The sequence below is a fragment of the Gorilla gorilla genome, chromosome 13 (assembly GCF_029281585.2).
Source record: "Gorilla gorilla gorilla isolate KB3781 chromosome 13, NHGRI_mGorGor1-v2.1_pri, whole genome shotgun sequence".
In the NCBI taxonomy this organism is placed as follows: Eukaryota; Metazoa; Chordata; class Mammalia; order Primates; family Hominidae; genus Gorilla; species Gorilla gorilla.
The window spans coordinates 16,890,324-16,913,279 of record NC_073237.2 but is presented as its reverse complement, the minus strand read 5'-3'; the positions used below and the strand labels follow the sequence as shown (position 1 = coordinate 16,913,279).

Here is a 22,956-nt window from a genome sequence, read left to right as displayed (position 1 = left end):
TAATATTCTTTCCTTTCATTTAAAAAATCTGTTTCCTTCATTCTTTAAAACTATTTTTAATTGACACATAATACTTGTTCATATTTATAAGGTAGAGAGGGATATCTCAATACTTGTATACAATGTGTAATGATCAAATCAGGGTAATCAGCATATCTATCACCTCAAATATTTATCATTCTTTGTGTTGGGAACACTTAACATCCTCTCTATTTAAAAATATACAATAAATTATTGTTAACTGTAGTCACCCTACAGCACTACAGAACACCAGAACTTATTCCTATCTGTAAGCTTAAATCTGATATTTCTTTGTTGATTTTCTGTCTAGATGATCTGTCCAGTGGTTAAGAGTGGGGTGCTAAAGGCCCCAACTGTTACTGCATTGGAGTCTATCTTTCCCTTTAGACCTAAAAATATTTGCCTTGTTTATCTGAGTGCTCTAGTGTAGGGTACATACATATTTACAATTATTCTATCTTATTGCTAAGTTGATGTCTTTATTATTATACAATGACCTTCTTTGTCTCTTCATACAGTTTGACTTAAAGTCTGTTTTTATCTGATAAGTATGGCTACCTCTGCTCGCTTTTGTTTTCTGTTTGCCTGGAATATCTTCTTCTATCCCTTCACTTCCAGTCTGTATGATCCTTTACAAGTGAAGTTAGTTTCTTGTAGGCAGCATACAGTTTGGTCTTTTTTTTTTTTTTTTTAAATCTTGGCAGCCAACTCTGTATCTTTTAATTGGGAATTTGATCTGTTTACATTACATTCAAGGTTACTATTAATAGATTAGGTTTTATCCTGTCATTTTGTTCATTTTTTTCTGGTTGTTTTGTATACCCTTTGTTCTTTTCTTCACCTTTTTTTTTTTTAATCTTTGTGGTTTGGTCACTTTCTGTAGTGACAAAGTTTGATTCCTTTCTCTTTTTCATGTGTATATCTGCACTACAGGTGAGTTTTACACGTTTGTGTGTTTTGACAATGGTAATCATCCTCTTGCTTCCAGATGTAGAACCACCTTAAGCAGTCCTTGTAAGGTCAGTCTAGTGGGAATGAATTCCTTCAGTTTTTGCTTGTATAGGAAATACTTTATTTCTCCCTCATTTCTAGGGGATAGCTCTACTAGGTATAGTATTCTTGGTTGACAGTTGTTTTTTCTTTTTTTCCTTCAGTACTTTGAATATATCATCCCATCTTATTGTCTACAGACCTGTAAAGTTTCCACTGGGAAATCCACTGCTAATCAAATGGAGTTTCCCTTATATGTGACTTGATGCTTTTTTCTTGCTGTTTTAACATTTCCTTTTTTTTTTTTTTTGGATACAGTCTTGCTCTGTCATCCAGGCAGTAGTGCAGTGGTGTGATCTTGGCCCACTGTAACCTCCACCTCTTGGGTTTAAGCAATTCTCATGATTCAGCCTCCCAAGTAACTGGAACTACAGGTTCACACCACCACACCCAGGTAATTTTTTGTATTATTAGTAGAAATGCGGTTTCTTCATGTTGGCCATGCTCACCTTGAACTCCTGGCCTCAAGTGATCCACCGGCCTCAGCCTCCCAAAGTGCTGGGATTACAGGTGTGAGACACCGCACCTGATGAATATTCCCTCTTTTTGACTTTTGACTACTATGCATCTCAGAGAAGACCTTTTTGGGTTGAATCTATTTGAGAACCTTTGAGCTTCCTAGATTTTGGCCATATCTCTCCCACGTCTGTTTTTAAAGCTCTTTATTGTTTTTTTTTTTTTTTTGAGACAGGGTATCACTCTGCCACCCAGGCTGGAGTGCAGTGGCACAATCTTGGCTCACTGCAACCTCCACCTCCTGGATTCAAGCAATTCTTGTGTCTCAGCCTCCCAAGTAGCTTGGATGGCAGGCATGCACCACCAAACCCAACTAATTTTTGTATTTTTTAGAGACAGGATTTCGCCATGTTAATCAGGCTTGTCTTGAACTGCTGGCCTCAAGTGATCCACTGCCTTGGCCTCCCAAAGTGCTGGGATAACAGGTGTGAACCACTTCACCTGGACTCTTGATTGTATTTTTATTTTATTCCTTAAATTCTTCAGCTCCACAATCTCTGTCTGGTTTTTAATGATATATATATCCTTGTTGAATTTCTCATAAGATCATAAATTGTTTTTCTAATTTCATTGATTTGTCTATCTGTATTCTCTGTATCTCATAGTTTCCTTAAGATCATTATTTTGAATTCCTTCTTAGCCATTTGATATACTCTTTAAATTTAGGGTCTGTTAATGGGGAATTATGGTGTTTCTTTGGAGGTGTAATGTTTCCTTGCTTTTCACGTTTCTTGTGGCCCTAAACTGATTTTTGCACATCTGAGGGAACAGTTGCCTCTTCCAATGTTAGGGAGTTTTCACAGAGAAATACTTTTTCCAATAGTTGTCTCCTATAGTGTTCATTGAGTAGGGTGCTTTGACTTTGGATCTGGGTGGGTGCAGTAATATAGTCTTCAGGTGACTTTTTTGGCTGTAATCAGCATTCAGTGGTGTCTGTGAGTGCCTCAGTGGCCTGATGGTGAGTGTTTGTGGAGACAGTGGTATGGCTTTTCTTGGTGTGAGAGCCATCATTCAGATTAGTTCTCAGGCCTTAGGCATATGCATGCTAGCTTCAGTGGCTTTGCTAGTTGTGGGGTACTGCCAACAGCAGGGCAGGCACCAGGCAGGCCAGTCCTCAGTGCCTTAGAAGTGCATGCGGCAAATGGGGGCTCTGCTGGTGAAGGGGGTGGGGCTGTTGGCAGCAGTGGGTGCCAGATGGGATGGGCCTTGGGCCTTGGGGGTGCATTTAGCATGCAGTGGCTCTGTCAGTCGAGGGTAGCCAAGTCATTTTAGACTAGCCAGTCCTCAGATGACCCAGTAGCTGCCCACAGATACATGAATGAGCTTAGTTGAGACAGGAAATCCTTTCTGCACCTAAATTGGACAGTTAAGCCCATACCAAATTCACAAACCACAGTATCATGAGCCAAATAAATAGTTGCTGTTATAAGCCAGTAAGTTTTGGGGTGGTTTGTAACCACTGGCACAATTGTAACTGGTATCAATCCATTATGATTTTTTTCCTTGAAAGAGTACATTTTTAAAAGAATACTGCCATATCTGGGTCAGTATTAAACTTATGACTACACAGTCTACATTCACCAAGAAATGAGTATTTGTCAGATAAAGACCCTTACCTCGATTGGATTTCTATAGAAAGACTGCCTTCCAGAAAATGGAAATGACATAGCAATAATACGTTCTAAAAGTCAAAATCATCACTATTACAAACATTATTATAGATTTCATATAACATACAAAAAAATTAACTTATACATGATCAGACTCCATTTTCACAGAAAAAAACCTTTTAAGATTGAGGTTGACAGAAAAGAGCTAATACTCAGGATAATCAAGTAACAAATTATACAACACAATGACCATTAAACTGCCATGGAGTTCTTAAGTCTCTACTAGTTCTAACTGTATGCCATGTATTTATGATGGCCTCAGTCTGAAGTTCCCCCTGTTCTTCGAATTTATTTCTTATCTTAAATACCACAGAAAATCCAAGATTTCTGGGCACCAGTGATGGTGGGAACTCCCAAGGTGCTTTGCAGCCCTCTGACGCAGAAAACCTGAGATCTACAAAGCACTGACCTCATTCTCTGGGATTCTAGGATAAGAAGAGGTCTCTGTGGGATCCTTGGGACTCAGAAATAACTACTAGAGGTTAATAAATTGAAACTCAAATGGAGTCAGCTGAAAATCCATTCAAGTTCCTATGCTGCAACTGAGTAGTCCTGAATTGAGAAGACATGCAGATCTTCCATTGCCAGGGCTAAACCACAAATATGTCACACTATCACAGTAGCATATATCCTCATGAATAAAGAATATTTTGAATGAATGTGTCTTAGATGAGGCAAAAAAAAAATACAATTACAAGAAAAAGTGAAGTAATACAAGTAAATCAACGGTTAAGTGTCACAAACCTGTAACGTAAGTGAGGTCTAGGTCAAATCCATCCCTTGTGTATCGCCTTTTGTTTTCTGAAACCTGACAGTTTAAAATCATCATTAGTTTGTGAAACACTCATCAACATAAAAATAAAAAACATTATATAGTATAGATATCAACCCTTGTCAATGGGTCCCAAAACACAAAATATTTTTGCGACTCATAAGCATGTTTTGCCCACTTACCCGCCTTCTTAACAGCTTTTCAAGTTGTCTTTTTTGATGAAACAGATGAAAAATTCTTAACAGAATAATAAGTCGTAGAAGTCGAAGTAAATGTGTCCATCTAAGAATACATTTAAAAGATCCATTTTTGCTTCAGAAACAGAATTTTATCAATATAAACTATGTCTAGAGCAGCAGTTGTTAACCAGAGGCAATTTTCCCTCCTCTCCCCAGTTACCTACCTGGGGGATATTTGGCAATGTCTGGAGGCATTTAGGTTTTCACCACTGGCGTGCGTGCGTGTGTGTGTCTGTGTGTTACTTACATCTAGTGAATAGAGGCCAGGAATTTTGCTAAACACCCTACAATTAATATAACTGCTCACCACCCTCTTATGACAATGATCTGGCCCAAAATGTCAGTAATGCTGAGGCTGAGAAATTCTGGTCTAGAGAAATAGTGATACAATAGACTCTTAGCATCTGTAAATTTAATTTTGGGATTTAAGTCTAGCATTTTCAATTTTTCCACATCAAAACAAATCGATTATTCTTGTTCATCTTTGTTATTCCCATGAGTAACAGATGTTCACTACAGCTGCTACTACACATCAGGGAGGCAACAGATTGAGATACTTCTGAAGTGTGCTAGCTGGAATCTCCCCTACCATCAGAACCACCAAAGCAGAGAACTGATGGTCTGGACTGGTGCTTCTCTGATTTGGGCACACATCAATAAGAGCCACCTGGAAAAGCTTGTTAAGCTGCAGATTGCTGGGTCCCAGAGATACTGATTCAGTGGGTCCAGGGTGCGGCCTAAGGTATTTTTCTTCTTATATTTCTAGCAAGCTGTCAAGTGATGCTGACGTTTCTAGTCAGAGGACCACATTGGCTGAGGTTATTTTCAAATAACTCCAAAAGCCTATCACTTAACATGCTTTTAGTTAGGGCCTGAGCTGTAGTCCAGAGAAGCTAGGGTACAAAAAGAAACCAGCTATTTGACCCATGAACAAGCTTAGGAAGCCACCATCTACATCCCAGTATACATTTGCTCTTTCATTTTCCTCATTGTCACAGTAAAAAAAGAGTCACCAGGGCTTCATATACTCTTTAGTTTCCCAATCCCTAACACTTCTAACTTTGCCTAAGCTTTCTTTGTTTCTACCACAACTATACTGCAAAACTCTACTATTGTGTTGCCACGTATCATCTCCTAGTTTCTGTTCTGTTTGCTATTTTTTAGAAACTCATGATTGAAGTCACTCTAATTTTGCGTATGCTCAAATAAATTCCCTCTTGGCTGTAGGAAAAATCCAGACAGAACATTATGTGTAAGGGATTTGTAGTTGAAGCACAGAGGGGAATTGTTTTCAATATAAATTTTTTTGATATAGCAGATATTAAACTGATAATAATATTATACTTGATCTTAGCCAAAAGGCCAAAAAATGATACAAATGGGAATTTGACGAGAACTTCAAAATGTAGAGAAGTTAAAGTTAGTACAAGAGTAAAAGTCCTTCTTTGGGGTACTGCATCTTCTTTATTCCATTAATGGTACTTAGCCTGTATACTCTTCACTGGTCCCTAAATATCACAATCTTTTAGTTTCAAAGTATGTGGGAATTTACCTAAACATTTCATTTTAAAGCAATGTATTTGGTATAGAATGAGAATATTTGAAGTTGAAAAGATTATATAGAATAAAAGGCACAGAAAATGCTAAAATTAATGAAAAACTTTAAGAGAGGTAAGTCTTATGTTTCATACCTGGGAATATTCCTAAGCAACTTAATGTCAAAAAAAAGTAAACGACATCAACCAGCAGAAGAATCACAATAATGGCAGTATCTAAAATGTTAAATAAGTCAGAAAAACACTGCTGTCTTCTGTAATATAAAACAAAAAAATAAGTTCATTCCCCCCTGCAAGAAGAGATAGGAATATTTAAAGACCACAAACTATTGACTCATCCCCATTAAGAATTCTACTATCAAGAATTATTTAAAATGTATTTTCTAGAGTAGACTAAGGGAAAAATATAACATTCATGGGAAGTTTTCAAACAATAAAATTATATTCATCATTTGACACTTATATGTGACTAAAACACCAACATGGCAATTCAAACATAATAAGAGATATAACTAAATGCATAATAATCACCCTCATTGTGGACAATGGGGTATCTATCCCCTCAAGCACTTATCATTCATGTTACAAACAATCCAATTACACTCTTTCAGTCATTTAAAAATATACAATCAAGTTATTGTTGACTATGGTCAATCTGTTGTGCTATCAAATAGTAGGTGTTACTCATTCTATTTTTTTGTACCCATTAACCATCCCCACCTCCCCACCCCCAAGCCCCTACTACCATTCCCAGCCTCTGATGACCATCCGTCTACTCTCTAGGTCTATGAGTTCAATTTTTTTTTTTTTTTTTTTAGAGCCCCATAATAAGTGAGAACATGTGATGTTTATCCTTCTGTGCCTGGCTTATTTCACTTAACAAACATAGTGATCTCCAGTTCCATCATCCATGTTGATCCAAATGACAGGATCTCTTTTTTTTTTTTTTTTTTTTTTTTGAGATGGAGTTTCACTCTTGTTGCCCAGGCTGGAGTGCAATGGCGTGATTTCGGCTCACTGCAACCTCCACCTCCTGGGTTCAAGCGATTCTCCTGCCTCAGCCTCACGAGTAGCTGGGATTACAGGCGCCCGGCACCACACCCAGCTAATTTTTGTATTTTTAGTAGAGATGGGGTTTCTCCATGTTGGTCAGGCTGGTCTCGAACTCCCGACTTCAGGTGATCTGCCCACCTCAGCCTCCCAAAGTGCTGGGATTAGAGGCGTGAGCCAGTGCACTTGGCCAGGATCTTATTGTTTTTTATGGCTAAATAATACTCTCTTGTGTATATGTACTATATTTTCTTTACCCCTTCATCTGTTGATGGGCACTTAGGTTGCTTCCAAATCTTAGCCATTATGAACAGTGCTGCAACAAACAGGGAATGCAGATATCTCTTCTATATACTGATTTCCTTTTTTGTGGGTATCTACCCAGCAGTGGGATTGCTGGATCATATGGTAGTTCTATTTTTAGTTTTTTGAGTAACCTCCAAACTGTTCTCCAATTGGTTCCACTAATTTACATTTCCATGAACAGTGTATGAGGGTTCTCTTATCTTCACATCTTTGTCAGGATTTGTTATTGCCTGACTTTTGGATATAAACCATTTTAGCTGGGGTGAGATGATATCTCATGGTAGTTTTCTACACTGAGAATTTCTCTAATGATCAATCATGTCAAGCATCTCTTGATATGCCTGTTTACCATCTGTATGTTTTGAGAAATGCCTATTCAAATCTTATCCTCATTTAAAAAATTAGATTATTAGATTTTTTCCTAGAGAGTTGTTTGAGCTCCTTACATATTCTGGTTATTAATCCCTTTTCAGGTGGGTAGTTTGCAAGTATTTTCTCCCATTCTGTGGGCTGTCTCTTCACTTTGCTAATTGTTTCCTCTGCTATGAAGCAGTTTTTTAACTTGATGTGATCCCATTTGCCCATTTTTGCTTTGGTTGCCTGTGCTTGTCAGGTATAGCCCAAGTAATTTTTGCTCAGACCAATGTCCTGGAGATTCTTCCCAATGTTCTCTTGTAGTATAGTAGTTTCATTGAGGTCTTAGATTTAAGTCTTTAATTCATGTTGATTTGATTTTTGTATATGGTGAGAGGTAGGGGTCTAGGTGCATTCTTCTGTATGTGTATATCCAGTTTTCCCAGAACCATTTGTTGAAGAGATGTCTTTTGTTCAATGTATGTTCTTGGCACATTTATGAAAAATGAGTTCACTGTAAGTGTGTGTGGATTTGTTTCTGGGTTCTCTATTCTATTCCAGTGGTCTGTGTGTCTGTTTTTATGCCAGTGCCATGGTGTTTTCGTTATATAGTTCTGTAGTATAATTTGAAGTCAGGTAATGTGATTCCTCCAGCTTTGTTCTTTTTGCTTAGAATAGCTTTGGCTATTCTGGGTCTTTTGTGGCTCCATATAAATTTTAAGATTGTTTCTTCTATTTCTGTGAAGAATGTCATTCATATTTTGACAGGGAGTGCATTGAATCTGTAAATTGCTTTGGATAGTATGGACATTTTAACAATATTGATTCTTCCAATCCATGAACATGGAATCTCTTTCCATTTTTTGGTGTCCTCTTCAATTTCTTTCATCAGTGTTTTATCATTTTCATTATAAAGATCTTACACTTCTTTGGTTAGGTTAATTTCTAGGTATTTAATTTTATTTGTGGCTATTGTATATAGGACCACTTTTTAAATGTCCTTTCCAAATGGTTCACTGTTGACATATAGAAATGCTACTGATTTTTGTATATTGATTTTGTATCCTGCAACTTTACTGAATTTATCAATTCTAATAGTTTTTTTGGTGGAGTCTTTAGTATTTTCCAAATAAAATGTATCATCTGCAAACACAAGGATAATTTTACTTCTTCCATCCCAATTTGGATTTCTTTTTTTATTCCCTTTCTTTCTCTTCTATAATGGCTCTAGCTAGGACTTCCGGTACTATGTTGAACAACGGTGGTAAAAGTGGGCATCCTCATTGTGTTCTAGATCGCAGAGAAAAGCTTTTCATTTTTTCCCCATTCAGTACGGTAATGACTGTGGGTCTGTCATATACGGTTTTTATTAAGTTGAGGTATGTTACTTCTATACCCAGTTTTTTTAGGGTGTTTACCATGAAGGGATGTTGAATTTTATCAAATGTTTTTTCAGCATCAACTGAAATGATCTTATGGTTTTTATCCTTTACTGTGTGGATATAATGTATCGCATTGATTGATTTACAAATGTTGAACCATCCTTGCATCCCAGAGACACATCCCACTTGTCATGATGAATGATCTTTCCCATATATTGTTGAATTCAGTTTTCTAGTATCTTGTTGAGGATTTTCGCATCAATATTTATCAGATATATTAGCATGTTTTTGGTTTTGGTTTTGGTTTTTGGGTTTTTTTGTTTTTATTTTTATTCTTTTTGAGACTGAATCTCACTCTGTCACCCAGGCTAGAGTGCAGTGGTGTGATCTCAGCTCACTGCAACCTCTGCCTCCCAGGTTCAAGTGATTCTCTGGCCTCGGCCTCATGAGTAGCTGAAATTACAGGTGCCTGGCACCACACCCAGCTAATTTTTGTATTTTTAGTAGAGACGGGGTTTCACCATATTAGCCAGGCTGGTCTCGAACTCCTGACCTCCAGTAAACCACCCACCTCTGCCTCCCAAAGTGCTGGGATTATGGGAGTGAGCCACCACTTCCAGCCTACATGTGTCTTTATGGGAGAAGAGTGTTTCCTGTAGGCAACAGAGCAATGGGTTTTTTTATTTTATTTATTTTTGAGCTGGAGTCTTGCTCTGTCACCAGACTGGAGTGCAGTGGCACCATCTCGGCTCACTGCAACCTCTGCCTCCCGGGTTCAAGTGATTCTCCTGCCTCAGCCTCCTGAGTAGCTGGGACTACAGGTGCGCCCCACCACACCCTGCTAATTTTTGTATTTTTAGTAGAGACAGGGTTTCACCATGTTTGCCAGGATGGTCTGTAGCTCTTGACCTCATGATCTGCCTGCCTTGGCCTCCCAAACTGCTGGGATTACAGGCGTGAGCCACCACACCTGGATGGGTCTTGTTCTTTCATCCATTCATCCACTCTATCTTTTGATTGAAAAGTTTAGTCCACTGACATTCAATGTTATTATTGATAAGTAAGGACTTACTCCTGCCATTTTGTTATTTGTTTTCTGGTTGTTTTAGGGTCTTCTCTTCCTTCTTTCCTTCCTGTCTTTCATTAGTGAAGGTAATTTTCTCTGGTGATATGATTTAGTTTCTTGTTTTTTATTTTTCGTGTATCCATTGTTATATTTTTTGGTTTGAGGTTACCATGAGGCTTGTAAATACTATCTTATAATTCATTATTTTAATCTTATAAGTTTTCATAAACAAGTAAAAAGAAAACTAATAAAAACTCTACAACTTAGTCTCCCTATTTTTTAACTTTTTGTTATTTCTATTTATATCTTATTATACCATCTATGTCTTGAAAAGTTGTAGTTAATATTTTTGATTGGCTCATAGTTTAGTCTCTCTACTTAGAGTAAGAGTAGTTTATACATCATAGTTACAGTGTTATAACATTCTGCATTTTTCCGTATACCTACTATTACCAGTGAGTTTTATACCTTCAGGTTGTTACTTATTGCTCATTAATGTCCTTATCTTTCTGATTGAAATACTCCCTTTAGCATTTATTCTAGGACAGGTCTGGTGTTGACAAAATCCCTCAGCTTTTGTGTGGAAAAGTCTTTATTTCCCCTTCACTTTGAAGGATATTTTCACTGGATACACTGTTCTAGGGTAAATGTTTTTTTCCTTCAGCACTTTCAATATGTCATGCCACTCTCTCCTGGCCTGAAACGTTTCTACTAAAGAGTCTGCTGCCAGATATATTGTAGCGCCATTGTATATTATTGGTTTCTTTTCTCTTGCTGCTTTTAAGATCCTCTTTTTATCCTTGATCTTTGGGACTGTGATTATTAAATGCCTTGAGGTAGTCTTCTTTGAGTTACATCTGCTTCGTGTTTTATAGCTTTCTTGTACTTGGATATTGATATCTTTCTGTAGGTTTGGGACGTTCTGTTACCATCCCTTTGAATAAACTTTCTACACTCCCCACCTCCTCTTTAAGGCCAATACCACTTATATTTGTCCTTTTGAGGCTATTTTCTAGATCCTGTAGGCAGGCGTCATTGTTTTTTATTCTTTCCTTTGTCTCCTCTATGTATTTTGAAATAGCCTGTCTTCAAGCTCATTAATTCTTTCTTCTGGTTTATCAATTCTGCTATTAAAAGACTAATGCATTCTTCGGCATGCCAATTACATTTTTTGGCTCCAGAATTTCTGCTTGATTCTTTTAAATGATTTCAATCTCTTTGTTAAACTTATCTAATAGAATTATGAATTCCTTCTCTGTGTTATCTTGAATTTCTTTGAGTTTCCTTCCTCAACACAGCTATTTTGATTTCTTTGTCTGAAAGGTCACATATCTCTGTTTCTACAGGATTGGCCCCTGGTGTCTTATTTAGTTCATTTGGTGAGGTCATGTTTTCCTGGATAGTGTTGATGCTAGCAGATATTCTTTGGTGTCTGGGCATTGAAGAGTTAGGTATTGATTGTAGTTTTCACTGTATTTATTGTAGTTTTCACTGTCAGGGCTTGTTTGTACCCATCTTTCTTGGGAAGGCTTTCCAGATATTTGAAAGAACCTGGATACTGTGATCTAATCTCTATCTGCTTTAGGGGGCACCCCAAGCCTCCTAAACTCTGGTTCTTGCAGACTCATAGTGGTACTGCCTTAATGGTCTTGGACAAGATCCAGGATAATTCTCTGCATTACCAAAAAGAGACTCTTGTTTTCTTCCCTTACTTTCTCCCAAACAAACAGAGTCTCTCTCTCTGTTCTGAGGCACCTAAAGCTTGGGGTTGAGTGACATAAGCACATCTGTGGCCACCACTACTGTGACTGCATTGGGTCAGACCTGAGGCCAGCGCAGCACGGGGTCTTGCCCAAGACCTGCTGTAACTACTCCTTAGGTATTGCAGGAGTTTACTGAAGGCCCTGGGGCTCTATAGTCATCACATGGTAAAAACAGCCAGGCCTGTGTCCTTGCCTTCAGGATGGCAAGTTCTCCTAGCCTCCAGGTGGATCCACAGGTGCTGTCTGGGAATCAGGGCCTAGATCAAAAACTGTAAAAGTCTACCTAGTGTTTTATTGTGCTATGGCTGAGCTGTCACTCAAACCACAAGATGCAGTCCCTCCCACTCTTTCCACCCCGTCCAAAGGCAGAGGAACATCAATCCATGGCCACCTCAAACACAGGACATGGGGGGGGTACTGCCAGACTACCACCAATGTTCTCATAAGGCCCAAAGGCTCTTAAGTCAGTTTGTAGTGAATGCTCCTGTTAATTATTTTAAAATGTTTTTTTTTTTTTGAGATGGAGTCACCCTGTCACCCAGGCTAGAGTGCAATGGCATGATCTCAGCTCAGTGCAACTTCTGCCTCCCAGGTTCAAACGATTCTCCTGCCTCAGCCTCCCAAGCAGCTGGGATTACAGGCAACCACCACCACATCCAGCTAATTTTTGTACTTTTAGTAGAGACGGGGTTTCACCATGTTGGCCAGGATTGTCTCGAACTCCTGACCTTGGGATCCTCCCACCTCAGCCTCCGAAAGTGCTTCTTATAAAACTACAAAGTAGCTTAATGCATTATAAAAATAATCAAACTTACCCTTCTACAAATACTCGAAGAAGAACATCCATGAGAAAAAATAAGGCAATAGCTAGAGAAATAGAACGATACTCCAAAGGAATATAAAGTTTGCTGTCAGTGAAAATTAGGTCAGCAAGGACGAGAGTGACATCCAGTAAGACCAGGAAAACTCCAAATAGTCTAAAATAAACAAATAAATAAATAAATAAATGCAAAGATAAAGGGGCATTTGTCCCTGTAGCTATACTATATTTAAGCCACTGATCAGGTACCAAAATGTTATTATTTAGTATTAAGCTGCCCAGTGGCAGGAAAAACTGTAATGCCTTAGAATCTCAGAAAAATCACTGTTTTCACCCAATAGAAGCAGTTCTTAATAAACAAAATTCTCACCAAACCACTTCACAAGATATTATTGTGGCCTTTTACAGTAAACACACCAGGCCAACACCTCAAGAGAGAAAAGTAAAAGTGAATTGAAATCACCTGTCTGTTTACAAACTCTTCTTAAAATTTGCGAATTTCATAAGAAGTTTATACCAATTTCTCATAAAAAATAAACCCTCATTAATCTGGATAATTCTAAAGAATTTATTAATAAAAACCAAATGAAAGCATGAGTAACATAAGCTCTTAAAAGACCAAGATTTTTCATCAGTGACATTTTCAACAAGCACATGATTTCATATTTATGGGTGCTTCTAGCAGAGTGATGGGCACATGAGTCTTGAACTCTAAAGTACCTCCTGCCACTTGCTGTTACATATTCTAAATACATTCTCCATAAATTGATTAGACTATTTGCCTAGTCTATGAAGGTGAATTCGTCTTTGAAGTACTTTTTTAAAAACTTGCAGCTCAAATTCAAATATTATTAATTCAAAAGGAAACAATTATATTGCATAAATCTATATCATAGTATGAAATCTTACTCTTATGTAGAGAAGAGTCTAAGTAAATTGTTTCCAAAATTGAAGAGTAATTCCTGATGTATACGGTACTAATAAAACACTTTATTAATAATTATAGAATTTTAACATTTGATTTTCATTAATGTTACTTTTGCAGATGGAAGAAAAACAATATTAATATATTACTATTAATCTTAGGCAAAAGCCATTTATTTTCAATTCTTAATGTTCAGCTTAAACCAAAATTCCACGATAAATTAGATTACATTAGATGGGGCACATGGCTACTTAGCAACTGATGGACAGTGGAAATGCTTTTTTGTTATTTCAGTGTTTCTCATTGAAGTATTAAGTCTCATATATATATATGTATGTATAGATATATATGAGACTCATATATTTTCTTTTCTTTTCCTTTTTTTTTTTTTACATGGAGTCTTGCTGTGTCACCAAGGCTGCGGTGCAATGGTGCAATTTCAGCTCATTGCAACCTATGCCTCCTCGGTTCAAGCGATTCTTCTGCCTCAGCCTCCTGAGTAGCTGGGATTATAGGCACCCACCATTATGCTTAGCTAACTTTTGTATTTTTAGTAGAGATGGGGTTTCACCATGTTAGCCAGGCTGGTCTTGAACTCCTGACTTCATGTGATCCGCCCATCTCGGCCTCCCAGAGTGCTGGGATTACAGGCGGGAGCCACCGTGCCCAGCCAAGTCTCAGATATATTTAATACATGGTGTTTTCTATGTCTCACATACCCAAATGCAAAGGATGATACAATTGAATGCACAATTTTCTTAATCTTGCTGCTGCAAAAAGAAGTAAAAATAAAATTAATCAGATTTCTTCTAACATATATTGTAAATTTAACCAAAAAACAAAGGGCCTTATAAATATAATTTCAAAAGAAAATTATTCAGAAGTTGTATAACAAAATGCTTTTTACTAATAGCTAAAATTTTATTCTTCCTGCTCCATGAGTATTTTACTTGTTTACTATGCTATCCAGAATATATGCAAATAAGACAGTAAACTTTGGATGTTTAGTAACATTTCCATTGCATGCAAAGCTCCAACCCCAACTTTATGGCAATACTAAACTTAAACTTGTGGTCATCATCTCAAGGAGTATAGCATGAAGACAGAAAAGGGTGGTAGAAGAGAACTGTATTTTAATGCCAGCCTGGGCAAATCATCAAACTTTGGCCAGATCTCAGTTTCCACTGCAATAAAATAAGGTGTTTCAGGAATGAGCATAGGGAGTAAATGGTGCTCTTGTCATCTCCTCAAACTAGACACCTAGTGAACAGATACACATTAGCAAGAGTCGCATATGAGGTTGCAAACGAACTTCAGAGGTAAGACATTTTAGTAAGATATACTTCAAAGGAGAAACACCCGAAAGACTGGGCTCCTTCCATTAATCAAAGGAAGGAGAACCTGTTTGATGGAGCCTCCAATAATGCCTCATTTTACCTTATGGCTGGAGACAAGGTAGCTCATGAGGAACAATTTTTTTTGTCCTACTGAAGCCTCCTGTGTTGGAGGCTCTTCAGGAGGAGAAGCCTCCAACACAGGAAGCTTCAGTAGGAGAAGACTTCAGGAAGTTTCTGTCATACTGAAGCCTCCAACACAGGACTCAAATTCCACCCCAAGAGCCATGAATCCTAAGACAATGCTCACAGCCTGTGCCTAAGACGGGAGAACAAAGAGGGCAGATACTGAGCAGAACTGGAGCACTGACAATTGGCCTTTGACATGAACAGACATTTCTCAAAAGAAGACATGCATGTGGCCAACAAACATATGAAGAAAAGCTCAATATCACAGATTAGAGAAATGCAAATCAAAACCACAATGAGATACCATTTCACACCAGTCAGAATGGCTATTACTAAAAAGTCAAAAAATAACAGATGCGGGCAAGGTTGCAGAGAAAAAGGAACACATATACATTGTTGGTGGGAGTGTAAATTAGTTCAATCACTGTAAAAAGCACTATGGCAATACCTTGAAGAGCTAAAAGCAGAACTATTTGACTGAGCAATCCCAATACTGAGTAGATACCCAGAGGAATATAAATCATTCTACTATAAAGACACATGCATATGAATGTTCACTGCAGCACTATTTACAATAGCAAAGACATGGAATCAACCTAGGTACCCATCAATGACAGATTGGATAAAGAAAATGTGGTACATATATACCATGGAATACTATGCAGCCATAAAAAAGAATGAGATCATGTATTTTGTGGGAACATCGATGGAGCTGGAGGCTCTTATCCTTAGCAAACTAGTGCAGAAACAGAAAACCAAATACTGAATGTTCTCACCTATCAGTGGTAGCTAAATCATAAGGACTTATGAACACAAAGAAGGAAATAGACACTGGGGTCTACTTAAGTGGGGAGGGCAGGAGGAGAGAGAGGAGCAGAAAAGATAACTATTTGGGTACTGAGCTTAATACCTGGATGATGAAATAATATGTAAAAAATAAAAAAAAACCTCCCTGACACAAGTTTACCTATGTAGCAAACCTCACGTGTACCTCCAAACCTAAAATAAAAGTTAAAAAAAAAAAATTGGCCTTTGATGAATGATGTTAGGTTAACCTGAGATAAAGGAAATCCCCAATCCTTCTAATCTTCCCCTCTCCACCTGGACCCACCACCTCCACCCAGGCTTGGAGAGTTAAGGCTGATGTAGATGGAGGATCAATTGGCCAAAAGAGGTGAATTCTCTCCTCAAGTTGCCATTCCCTTACTACAAGAACCTCTGATCCCACACAGTCTACTAGATCTCTGGGTATCAAGGAAATGTCATAAATCTGAACTCACTTGACAATGTCACCATACAGAACCAAGTCTAACAGATTACGAAGGCATGAAGAAGTGGCTTGGGTGGCTTTAGCCCCTTAATCTGTTTCAGTGTACCCTGAAACTATACCAAGTAAATACACAATTGAGACTTTTTTGCTTAAAAAAAGAGTACTATGTAAATGAAGCTTCAAGCAGTTATGTGCAGAGTTTGCAGGGAAATAACTATGACTCAGTAAATCCATATCCAGGAAAAGTACTGTTCACACTCGGGAGCAACAGACAGACACTCCAACATGAAGCAACACGAAGCATAGCCTCCATGTACCTTTCCTAAAAACAATTACTCAAAGTGCTTGAGTCAGCTGAGCAATGAATCAAAATGAAGAACAAAAATGTAGCAGGTGACCAAAAGCAATGGCAACAAAAGCCAAAATTGACAAACAGGATCTAATTAAACTAAAGAGCTTCTGCACAGCAAAAGAAACTACCATCAGAGTGAACAGGCAACCTACGGAATGGGAGAAAATTTTTGGAATCTACTCATCTGACAAAGGGCTAATATCCAGAATCTACAAAGAACTCACACAAATTTACAAGAAAAAAATCAAACAACCCCATCAAAAAGTGGGCAAAGGATATGAACAGACACTTCTCAAAAGAAGACATTTATGCAGCCAACAGACACATGAAAAAATGCTCATCATCACTGGCCATCAGAGAAATGCAAATCAAAACCACAATGACATACCATCTCACACCAGTTAGAATGGTGATTATTAAAAAGTCAAGAAACAACAGGTGCTGGAGAGGATGTGGAGAAACTGAACACTTTTACACTGTTGGTGGGACTGTAAACTAGTTCAACCATTGTGGAAGACAGTGTGGCGATTCCTCAAGAATCTAAAACTAGAAATACCATTTGACCCAGCCATGCCATTACTGGGTATATACCCAAAGGATTATAAATCATGCTGCTATAAAGACACATGCACACGTATGTTTATTGCGACACTATTCACAATAGCAAAGACTTGGAACCAACCCAAATGTCCAACAATGATAGACTGGATTAAGAAAATGTGGCACATATACACCATGGAATACTAAGCAGCCATAAAAAAGGATGAGTTCATGTCCTTTGTAGGGACATGGATGAAGCTGGAAACCATCATTCTCAGCAAACTATCGCAAGGTCAGAAAACCAAACACTGCATGTTCTCACTCATAGGTGGGAATTGAACAATGAGAACCCTTGGACACAGGAAGGGGAACATCACACACCAGGGCCTGTCATGGGGTGGGGGGATGGGGGAGGGATAGCATTAGGAGATACACCTAATGTAAATGATGAATTAATGGGTACAGCACACCAACATGGCACATGCATGAATATGTAACAAACCTGCACATCGTGCACATGTACCCTAGAACTTACAGTATAATAATAAAAAAAAAGTAGCAGGTGAAAATGTAAATAAATGATTCTAAAAGTAAAGATAAATGATATAAAATCATTAATAATAGTATTGATTTGAATTTTTAGGCATTCTTACACTAGGATTCAAGGTGTGGAAGAAGATAGAAGTAAAGGCAGGTTGCATTTCTTATCTTTCACAGGTACAAGTCCAGTTTTATTCTCGATATTGATGGAAAAAATGGTATAATTATGTTTTCTAAACATTTAAATATAAACATTGATAGACTAGAAAAGGGCTTCTGACTTGCATATCAGCAAAAAATGCAAGGGATAAAAATAAATCAATTAATAGCAAAACATAGACAAATTTACAAAGAAAATATCAAAGTATTTTTAATAAAGAAAAAGATGATAAATAAAACCAAACGTACCAGAAATCATAAATACAAACATATTACTCTCATATTGCATATTGAGAAATACTCTCAGATAACTTTGAAATTAAAGGCATTACATGCTATACACGAGAGACAAAAACTAAATTTAAATGACAATTCAAAAATAAAGAGATAGAGGCCAGGCGCGGTGGCTCACGCCTGTAATCCCAGCACTTTGGGTGGCCAAGGTGGGTGGATCATGAGGTCAAGAGATCGAGACCATCCTGGCCACCATGGTGAAACTCCATCTCTACTAAAAATACAAAAAATTAGCTGGGCGTGGTGGTGCATGCCTGTAGTCCCAGCTACTCGGGAGGCTGAGGCAGGAGAATCGCTTGAACCTGGGAAGCGGAGGTTGCAGTGAGCTGAGTGGAGCCACTGCACTCCAGCCTGGTGACAGAGCAAGACTCCGGCTCAAAAAAAAAAAAAAAGAGAGAAGAAAAGATATGAGATACTAAACCTTAATACACTGAAAGTTCCAATAATATCAAAGTTGAATTAAAAGCACAAATATTAACTATGAACCTGACTCATTTTTTATCAATAGAAGGTGGAAGCTACATGACACTAACAAGACCGTGTTTAATGAAATGGGATTTGTATTGAAGGCAGGTGCTATCTCCCCCACTGGACACATTTTTCTCTTGTGCAGACTCTGGGGGTAGGGAGGTGGCCATGATGCAAAGCACGAAAAACACTGTAGTGACTCTGGTCTTCCTGCTCACTCTAGATCACTAAAACAGGGTAAGGACAATACAGAGGGATAACATGTTCATGCTGAAAAAACTATGAGTCACTTAGGAGACAAGTAAATTTCTACACTTTATACCTTAAGACAAAGTAAATTCAGGGCAGATATTTTATTTAAATGAAGAAAATAAATTCAAAACAGAAATTTTGGTGGATATATTTAAAATATTGGGGTGAGAAGGACTTTCTGAGAATAACATTAAAGGCAAAATCACAAAGAAAAGTACAGATACATTTGATTACATGAGGATTAAATGCTTTTATGTAGTGAAAAGCAAGACAACCTGGGAGAAATTGCTTATATTACATAAAATAGGAAAAGGATCAATAGATTTAACTTTTCAGTCCAAAGACAGAAAAGGATAAATGAAGGTGTGTCAAAGAACGTGCATTAGAACAAATATATTTACTAATATCAGAGAAATCAATGATGGCTAGTGTTAAGTGTGGGAGGGGAGAAATGTACACTTTGCATCTTGATGTTAAAGCACATATCAATATCAATAGCGTCACAATCATTCCCTTTGACACAGAATTTCCACTTCTGAGAATTTATAACAAGCAAATAACCAACAATATACGGAGATTTAGCCTCAAATATATTCATTTTTGTAAGTTAAAAACTTGTAAAAAACTGAATTGTTCAGCAATATCTGACTATTAAATGAATTATAGCACATCTACACCATGAAATATCACACAACTGTTACAAATAATGTTGTAAGTGCACATGAATATATATTAACAAAAAATATAGCCATGATGTCATTAATAAGGTTATTTGCAAAAGAATAAGTATGGTCTCATATCTGTAAACAAAAAAAGTGTATGCTTAAAGAACTTAGAAGTGCATGCATCAAAGTTTAAGAATGACTAAATGTGGGTAGATTTGTTGATTGTATTTTCAGATTTTCCTTAATGAACTCTTACATTATTTTTAGCTTTTAGAATAAAACCTATTTACAGAACTACAGAGTTTTCAAAGTATTTTTGCATGTTATTTTCATTTTATTACTAATTTTTTAAATACAATATCCAGTACATGGATTGCATAATAGCCAGTTCACATTTGAAGAATCTGAAAGTTAAAGAGGGTTAGTGACTTGCCGAGTATCAGGTGAATGAATATATGATGCCAAAGCCAAGCATGATTCCAGCTTTTACTATAAATCCAATATCATTCCCCTGTTATGAAACACCAGCATTTCTCACAGGGACTACTGCAAATTCCTCCTATATCTATGTAATGAGACTTTGTAATTTAAAAATAAAATAAAATGAAAACCTGCTTTATTTTGTTTGGAGTGGGGAAAGAAGGAAATGCTTGCCGTGCTTAATCGGTCTAATTTTGTTTCAGCCCTGGGCAGCTCCATTACAGAAAACGTATAGCTAATCTGCAGACACACAGTTTAATTCAGTGGCAAATTCAGGGTAATTTGAAGAACTATTTTTATTTGCCGTCTTTGTTTCCAATCTTTGTTTAGTCACCAACAGCTTACAACCATGGTGAGTTAACTTCCTCTATGGCAGTACTTCCTCTCCAGCATTGACACAAGCTGGTGAATGGTTATACAACTGGGCAAGAAAGAAGCAGAAGAAAAATCTCCTGAATATGTCTGCAGTTCAGACACAAGCCAGTCTAAGAATGTATTGTTTCATTACAGTGAGTACATGATAAAATGCCTTCAGGTCAGTGCAACAGGAAGTACTCTAGTGAGATTAGAAACAAATAAGAATAAAATCCCAATGAGCATAAAGAGGTCTTTAGTCAGCAAAATATGTTTGCTTTTGCTATCAATACTATTTGCTCATAGGCAAAATGTACAAAATTGGGAATCACACCATATCCAGTAAAAATGAGAAACGTTCACTATTGATGAGTTAAGTAGCATTCTGCATTCCTGTTTTTTTTAAAAAAACTTTTAATGGAATTAATTTCCTCTAAGAATACTTTTTACATTTTCAAGCTAGAAGAACATTTATTTCTGAATGGATGGAATTTTTTTTTCAAAATAATACTTGTCTAAGAATTCAACTGGAGTAAATACGGTGTACCCTCCCACCCATACATTTTGATATCTTTCCATAGTTTCCCTTTTTCCTTCTTGCCTCAGCGGAAGCCCTGTTTAACTAAAGGTAAGAGATCCATCAATGGCTCCCTCCTTTCAAACTTCAAACTGACCTACTCATATGAAGCAACATTTTCAGCATCTTCAACTTCAAACTTGGAAAGTCGTGCTAACACACTTTAGCCACCAAGAAAAAAAAGCAAAAATATATCATTAGATATTTGCTACACAAAATAGTGATGAAAAATATATTTGAATAACAAGAATCCCATGAATCTAAAGGATGTAGTAAACATGACTTAGCTCACTGGAAGACCTAATATTTAAGAAAGAAAATTACAATCATTAACCAGAAACTCTTTCCTCATGGATACTCCCAACACTGAATTTTGCATATTTTTATCTTCTTTTCTCTCTCTGTCTCTTTCTATATATATGTATATAAAGATATATAAAAGAATATGTATATGGATATATAATATATAAATAATATGTGTATAGACATATCTCAAAGACATTGTGGGTTTCATTCCAGACCACTGCAATAAAGCAAAAACTGCATTAAGCAACTCACACAAATGTTTTGGGTTCCCTGTGCATATAAAAGTTATGTTTACCCTACACTGTAGCCTGTTAAGTTTGCAATGGCATTATGTTCAAAAAACTTATGTGTATACCTTAATTAAAAACTACTTTATTGGTTAAAAAATGCTAATGATCACCTTTTGCTGGTGGAGGGCGTTGCCTCCATGTTCATGGCTGCTGACTGATCAGAGTGGTGGTTGCCAATGGTCGGAGTGGCTGAGACAATTTCTTAAAATAGGACAACAATGAAGTTTGCTGTAGCAAATGGCTCTTCCTTTCACAAGTGAGGATTAAGTGGTGAAGCCATCAGGTCCTGGACTTTGTTGAAAGCCTTTTTATTACTGATTTAATCTCATTACTTGTTTTTGATCTGTTCAGGTTTTCTGTTTCTTCTTGGTTTAGTCTTGGTAGGTCGTATGGGTCAAGGATTTTGTCCACCTCCTCTAGGTTTTCAAATTTATTGTAGAGTTGCTCATAATAGTCTCTAATAATTATTTTTATTTCTGTCATTATCTGTTATGCAGTCTCTTTTTTTGTTTCTGATTTTACTTATTTGGGTCTTCCCTTTTTCTTAATTAGTCTAGATAATGGTTTGTTGATATTTTTTAAAACTTTTTGTTGTTAACCTTTTGTAATTTTTGCCTCAAATTTGTTTATTTCTGTTTGGTCTTCATTATTTATTTCCTTTTAATAATTTGGGGTTTGGTTTGTTCTTACTATTCTAGTTTCTTGAGGTAGAATTGTTCAGTGGTTTATTTGAAAGTTTTCTAGTTTTTTTGATCCAGGCATTTATTGCTAAAAATATACTTTTTTTTATACTTTAAGTTCTAGGGTACATGTGCACAATGTGCAGGTTTGTTACACATGTATACATGTGCCATGTTGGTGTGCTGCGCCCATTAACTCGTCATTTACATTAGGTATATCTCCTAATGCTATCCCTCCCCCCTCCCCCTACCCAACAACAGGCCCCAATGTGTGATGTCCCCCTTCCTGTGTCCAAGTGTTCTCATTGTTCAATTCCCACCTATGAGTGAGAACATGTGATGTTTGGTGTTTTGTCCTTGCGACAGTTTGCTGAAAAAATGATGAGTTCATGTCCTTTGTAGGGACACGGATGAAGCTAAAAACATATTTCTTAATAACTGCTTTTGTTGCGTCCCCTGTTTTGGTATACTGTGTTTCTAGTTACATTTGTTTCAAGGAATTCTTAAATTTCATTCTTAATTTCTTTCTTCACTCACTGTAACTCAAGGGCATGTTGTTTAATTTCCATATGTCTGTATAGTTTTGAATGTTCCTCTTGTTATGAATGTCTAGTTTTATTCCATTGTGGTAAGATAAGATACCTGATAGAATTTCAATTTTTAAAAATTTGTTGAGACTTGTTTTGTAGCCTAACATACAGTCTATCTTGGATATT

The 22,956-nt window shown here is 37.0% G+C and overlaps 2 pseudogenes; both read right to left on the bottom strand.

The window, feature by feature from the left end:
- Window positions 1–22,956, bottom strand: part of LOC129524469 (putative tyrosine-protein phosphatase TPTE) — a 40,033-nt pseudogene that overhangs the window by 4,983 nt on the left and 12,094 nt on the right.
- On the bottom strand, window positions 5,531–5,642 carry LOC129524804 (uncharacterized; annotated as a pseudogene).